The sequence below is a fragment of the Octodon degus genome, unplaced genomic scaffold (assembly GCF_000260255.1).
Source record: "Octodon degus isolate 3935 unplaced genomic scaffold, OctDeg1.0 scaffold00132, whole genome shotgun sequence".
Taxonomy (NCBI): Eukaryota; Metazoa; Chordata; class Mammalia; order Rodentia; family Octodontidae; genus Octodon; species Octodon degus.
Genome location: NW_004524708.1, coordinates 968,640 through 975,746, shown reverse-complemented (window position 1 = coordinate 975,746; position 7,107 = coordinate 968,640).

Here is a 7,107-nt window from a genome sequence, read left to right as displayed (position 1 = left end):
CTGATTTATTTCACTTATGAGTATGGACTCAAGTTGCTTCCATTTCCCTATAAGTGTCTCAAGTTTATCTTTCCTCATAACTGAGTAGCAATCCATTGTATATCAATATCACATATTTTTCAGGTATTCCTCAGTTGATGGGCAACTGGGTTGTTTCCAAGATTTTGCTATGACAAATTGTGCTATTATAAACATGGGAGCACATACACCATTGTGGTATAATTTTCTTAATTCTTCTGGGAAAATATCTAGAAAGAGAATAGCTGGGTCAATTGGGCCCTCTAATCCTAGATTATTGAGGGATATCCGCACTTATTTCCAAAGTGCTTGCAGAGCTCTTATTGACTTGATCATTTGTGTTGAGAAGTTTGCTGTGATTCTGATAGGTTTTCCTTTCTGGGAAATCTGTTTATTTTCTCTAACAGTTTTCATTATTCTATTTGTGTTCTGCATTTCTGAGATCTTTATATTATATACCTGCATGCAGATTTATTTTTCACATGGACAGGTGAAGTTCTATATGCTCCATTTATCTGTATTTCAGCTTTTTTGTCATGTTTGGTAAATTTTATGATATTACTTCTTCAAATAGTCTTTATGTCATTTGTGTTGACTCCTGCTTTTGATTAACATCTGTCTTACATTGTTATCTTTGCATCATCTTGTGGCTGTGGAATTGTGGGGTTTTTTTTTGATGCTTTGCTATTTTCTTTCCTCTCCCTATTACTAAGCACAATCCTACCTTCAAGATCTGAAAGTCTGTCTTCAGTTTTCTTCAATTGATTTTGCCAGCTTTCTAAGGAATTATTTTATTTGAGGGATATCTGTGTGAATCCATTCCATGCATTCTATTTCTTTACTGTATTGGACATTCACTGTTTCCATCATTTTCCTATGCTCCACTATTTTTTATCTATAGCAATCCTAGATTTGCTGAGCATACTCTTCACTATGGTTGTCATTTATCTTTTTATTCATTTTATGGTTTTTAATTTTTTTATTTTATTAAGAAACAAATATCAATGAAACACTTTCCAAGCTGAATAATAGGAAATTTTCAATAATTAATATATTTTTATTCATTTTAATGAGAAAAAAAGCAATGAAACAGTTTCAGAACAGGTTAGTAAGAGAGTGACAATAATTAATACATTGCATATTGTTATCTTTGTAGGAGTTATTCAGAGGACAAGATGCAGACAGGATATCCTGTCTAAATAATATTAATTCAAACCTTTCTTTTCATGGAACTATCTTAGCTAATATAGATAGATAGATAGATAGATAGATAGATAGATAGATAGAGATTTTTTTTTGCAGTGAAATATATATATATATATATATATATATATATATATATATTCACTACAAAATGGTCCTTCATTTACATCCCCCTTTTTTGTTTTCTTTTGTCAGAGATGGGTGCTCCATTATTGTTAGAGTAGTTGTTATATTTGGAGAAGTCTTTAAAGGACATTTTCATATTTGATGCCAGTTCAAATATTGCAGGTACTTGAATTCAGCAAAATAATGCAATATAGTTCAATAGCTCACAATAGTAGTGAGTTATTAGCAGAACTGGCAATTGTCTGAAGTTGTTGACCTGAGCCTTTTACAGCTCATCCTTTTAGAGCACAGCATATTAACATGGCATTACTTTTTATACTTCATGGTTATAGTTTTCTGCTGGATGGTTAAAACCAAGTTGAAGCAAGACCTTTATAGCAAAATGTGGAACTTTTGTAATTGGCAAGGTCAATCAAATTTCCCCAGGATTTACCCTAAATCCATTGATAGAACCTTGTAGATCTTTTGTCAGTGTCAGCCATCTGGATGAATCATGGCCATTGCTTGACAAATTTGCTCTCTGTGAAAGCCTGAGAGAATGTTTTCTCTCTGTGTGACTCTCTTTAGGCACACTTTCCTCTGTGGCCTCATAATCTCCTTGATCAGAAAATTTGGGACACCACTGAGTTACAAGATGTCACAGCACAGATCCTCTAATGTCTTGAGTCCTCACTGATCTTGAAGGGCTAGAGCCAAAATAGTGGTTATCCTTTTATTTCTGATTTGATTTCCTCCATATCCACATAGATTGGTTTCTTTACTTTGGTTACTTTTTTACTTTCATAAATTTCAACTGTGTGTCTTCCTTTTTTCTCTCATTGTCTCCTGGACTTGTTCTAGGTAGGATGAAATTTTTAAGTTGCATTTGTTTCTGTATACTTTTATTTTTCAATCATTTTATTTTGTTTTCTTTATTGATTCTTATAAATTTTGGTAGTAGGAAGCTTTATCACTAGTACCAAGTCCTCCCTAGGAAATATCTTCTCTTCAGGGCTGTCTTCTGTGTGTGAGAGGCCCTTAGCTTGTGTCTGTCCCAAGATGCTACCTTCTCAATTTATTAAGAGTGAGTTTTGGGGATGTATTTTGCTCAGTTCCTACTCCTTTGTTGCTGCTTGTGGTGAGATTATTATCCAAGAGCTTCCTACTATTGCTAATGAAGGAACAACACCTGATTAAAACAGATATGACAAACTAGGTAAAGTAGTAAGCATAACCATAACAATAGCATCAAGCACAGCTTAGAAACTGAAAAACTGTGATAATTAATAATTTTGTACCTTTAACCATAAAAGTTATATATAGTATAATGCATCATCACCTGGGAACTTGGATGTGAAGTGTTTTCTTTGGTAGAGTGGCTTTACTCTGTGGTTTTACTCCTACTGTTCTAAGAAGGATAGTGGATGTAACAGAGATAACTGCAAAGAAATAAAGTAGAAGCAAAACTGGAAGACAAGGGATGATTATGCAAGCTGTGGGAAACTAGAGAAGAGAGCAAAATAGAAAGAATGAAGGAACAAAGGAGGGATTATTAAAGCTAATTAGAAAAATTTGATTATTTACTCATAAAATACGATTGAATCTAAAATATTTTAAAAAATCAGAAAAGAGATAAAAAGAAACAAACCAGTAAAGACAAAAGAGAAATAAGATAAATCATAATGAAATACAAACTTTCTCTGTGGCCCACAAACAGCCTAAAAATACTGGATAACACTTGCAAATCTGTAGTAGTATTGTGTTTCTATGAGCCTCACCCTGACCTCCAGATGTGGGCACCAGGGAGCAGAGTCTCCTGCTAGTGCTTTCTGTGCAAAAAGTATGGTCTCTATTAATAAGGCATAAAATAAGCTGCATTTTAGACATAAGCTAAAATATTTTCTTCAATCTTAAATGCATAAATATACTTCATAGCAACAATTTCTTCCCAAGGAATAATTTTTCAGGTTGAAGTTGAAGGTGTTAATGTTCACATATTTGTTTCTAAAAATATTCATATAAAGATTGACACATCTTGTCATATCCTTTGTGAATATTTATAACTATTTTGTTTAGAGAACATCTTATCTTTTCATAGATCATCAGGAATTATCATGTTAATGCAAGGCAGAAGAGGAGGAATAGGATGCGATAATTAAGCAAAGGAATAAAAAGTCCCCGCTCACGCTGAAGAGTCCAGTAAAAGAAGACTGTCACAGGAAACACATGATATCTTACATTTGGTTCACAAAATGCGAGAAGTAAATTCAGTAGGATGTGCTTTCATTGTGGCATGAGAGAGAAAAGGCTTAAGGGCTTTATGGAATTTTAATTTTGATGAGAAGCAACAGTATGCCAGACCCAATGAGACTGCACAATGAAGACAGAACCACAACGAAACTTTATTCACTGAATGCTGCTGTATCAAAAAAAAATTTAAGAAAATAAATAAATACAAGAAACCAATGGACATAAACCTATTTGGAATGCTACAGAATAAACTTCTTGTATTAGCCAGCTTTTCCTTTGATGGGCACAATAGTAAGAAGTTGGACGTGAAACCCAAGTTGTTAGTTGGCTCAGTTTAAGAGTGTGGTGCCTGGTTGGTTGGCTCTAAGGCAACACTGGTGTGGTGCAGGGACTGGGCAGAGAGAAGCTGCTCACCTCATGGCAGGAAGGAAATAGAAAGAAGGAAGCAAAGTGGGCAAGGCACATCACCAATGAGCATCTGTTCCACAAGTTCCTACTTCATCCCAGAGCATTTAACTTCAAACTCAACAATAGAGCCAATCCACTAATGAATGCATCAGATGCATCATCCAAGGACATATATGAAGATTTTAGATTTAAATCACATCTCTCACAACAATTTCCATGCTGAGAAGGCAAAAAATAAAGAATATTTCTGCAAGAAAGCTCAAAAGATGAAAAAAGCTATTGAAAAAATAGATAATGATAGGCCTGAAATAACTCAATAAACACTAATGTTATGCCCTAAAGGAAACTAGAAAATGTACTCTGAGTGAGCAGGAGGAATTCCAGGATGCAATTGTTAGAAACTGTGCAAAGATAGCTCAATATATAATATCTAATAATATCATTTCTCAAAGTAATACTTAATATATACTGTTTGGTGACATTTAGCACACACTCTTGAGTTTTGAAGATATCAAAATTCTTGCAAATATTATGTTCCCTTCTTATATTAACATCTGGTAAGTCCATGTCAATATTTATTGAAATTATGCAACTAAATTATGCAACTATTCTGAAATTTGTGTAAATCTTACCTAAAATATTAGATGCATAGTAAAGAAAGAGCTTAAACTATTATTAAAATCAAAGAGTATATTTTACCAGGTGAGTTTTTGTGTATTAATTGCATCTCTGTTCTGCTTTTTATGTTCTTTCCATTATTGTCTTTTGTTTTACTTATGTTAAGCATTAATACATGAAGGCAGGAGACAGGAAAAGGAATGCTGTGGCTCTGTCCTACTTCAAGGTTGTATATGGTTAGATTTCTGGACTTACGTGTAAACATAAGAATTATATAATTCTTTATGCCTATTTTTAAAATATATTTTAATTTTTAAATGTTTTTTCAGCATATTCTGTATGAACTTAAAGTTCAGCATATCAATACTTGATGAAAAATATCTATTCCATGTTATACCTAAGATGTTTGTTATTCAAACAGATAGTGAGGTTAAGCTTAACAGCCTAGGTCGTATGGTAATAACAATAAGCTTCTCTTCTGGAGGATTAACAAATTAAGTTTGCAGACCAAAATTAGAGAAAACAGGACCACAAAGAAAGCCAAAATTTTGGCCCTAGCCTACCAAGGTCAATTAAGACTCAGGACATATGAGAACTTGTACTACAATGTCATGTAACTCAGTAGTGTCCCAAATTTTCTGATCAAGGAGATTATGGGGCCAAAGAGGAAAGTGATCGATGATGTAGAGTGTGCCTAAGGAGAGTCATATGGAGAGAAAACATTCCCTCAGGCTTTCACAGACAGCACATTGGCCAAGCAATGGCCATGACTCATCCACATGGCTGACACTAACAAATGTTCTACAATCTGAGGTACAGGATCTCAGGATAAATCCTGAGGGCATTTGACTGACTTATCAGATCCAAAAGCTACAACTCTTATTGCATAGGTCTTGCTTTATCTTGGTCTTAACCGTCCAGCAGAAAAGTATAAAAATGAAGTATAAGAGGTAAAACCATGCTGTTATGTTGAGCTGTAGGGGACTCAGGTCAACAATTTCTGACACTGCCAGTCAAGTGGAAGACCCAATACTATTATGGATTACTGGACTCTTTTAGAATATTTTCCTGAGTTAACACACTAATAAAGTTTAAATGATGGAACTAAACAAAAAAGGGATCTATAAATGAATATCCATTTTGTATCTGTGTATTCAAAATGGTTAAGATAGATATATAGTTACATTCTCTTAATGAATAGAGGGATTTGTTGTAATAATGTTTGTAAATAGGATATCATGTCTGCATCTTGTACAGCAAATAACTACTAGGAAGACAGTATGCATTGTGTTAATTATTTAAACTGTCCTACCAATTTGATTTGAAACTGTCTCATTGCTATTTGTCTCTCAATAAAATTACTGAAAAAAATAAAAGTTCTGAACATGAAAAAAATAAGATAAAATAATAAACATTAATACATTAATTTCTGTCTACAAAATTTGAAAGTGCTCCTTTTCCAGCCTCAGAATATGTTTGTGTAGTTTACAAACACAAATTTAAAACTCCCTCAACTATAATAATTTAATAATACCTGCACACAGGAAGATGTTTTATGTATATTCTCCTTCAAGTGAAAATATTTAAAATTATTAAACACTATAATTATAATATCTAGGGCTGGCCAGATAGCTTTGTGGGTTCAACCCACCAAGTGCCTGCATAGGCAGACACAGAGGTTGGGGTTTGACCCCCAACTTGCTATGCCGGCCCCACCCCTAGGGCACCCTGAGACAGTGACTGAGACTGGGCATGGTGGTGCATGCCTGTGAGCCCAGTGCTTGGGAGGCTGAAAACAGGAGGATAACTACAAGTCTGATCCTTGTAGGGGGACCTGTAGACCCTGTACTAAATACAAAAATTAATTAATTAATTAATTAAATAAATAGAATAAAATTACAATATCTAAAAATAACTTTAAAAGGTTATTTCTCATAGCATTCTCTTTCTTGCTCTCAGCAGCTAATTATGCCCAAATAAATCACATTTAATTAAATGGTAGTAGGGCATAGGACTCACATAATGAATAGTGAAGTACAAAATGACTCAACAATGTGAACTGAGCAATCGCTGTTGATATAAGAGTGTCAAACTAATGTCTCCCTAGTCTTCCTCAAAGGAAACAGAATTGTGATATGTACTTTTATTACTTCACAAGCATATTAATGTCACAATGATTCAATCACTTGTTTTAATCTACTTCAAATGAAAAATGAGGTAATAAAGCAAGATATTGAAGCAGAGGTATATTTATAGTGTCACTTTTGTCCTAATTGGATCTTCAACCTTCTTGTAGAATTTATCAGATAGCAAACCTAAACCTGATTACAAAATCCCAATTTTATTATTTTATTTTATTTTTTGTTAGTACATTGTGTGTTGTTATTGCCAAAGTAGTTTCTCATATTACAAGATATAGGCAAGAATAAGCAAATAACATAGGTACAAACCTCTTTTTTTCTTAAGTCAACAGAAAATGGAAATATACTTTTTAAAGTTTCTAAT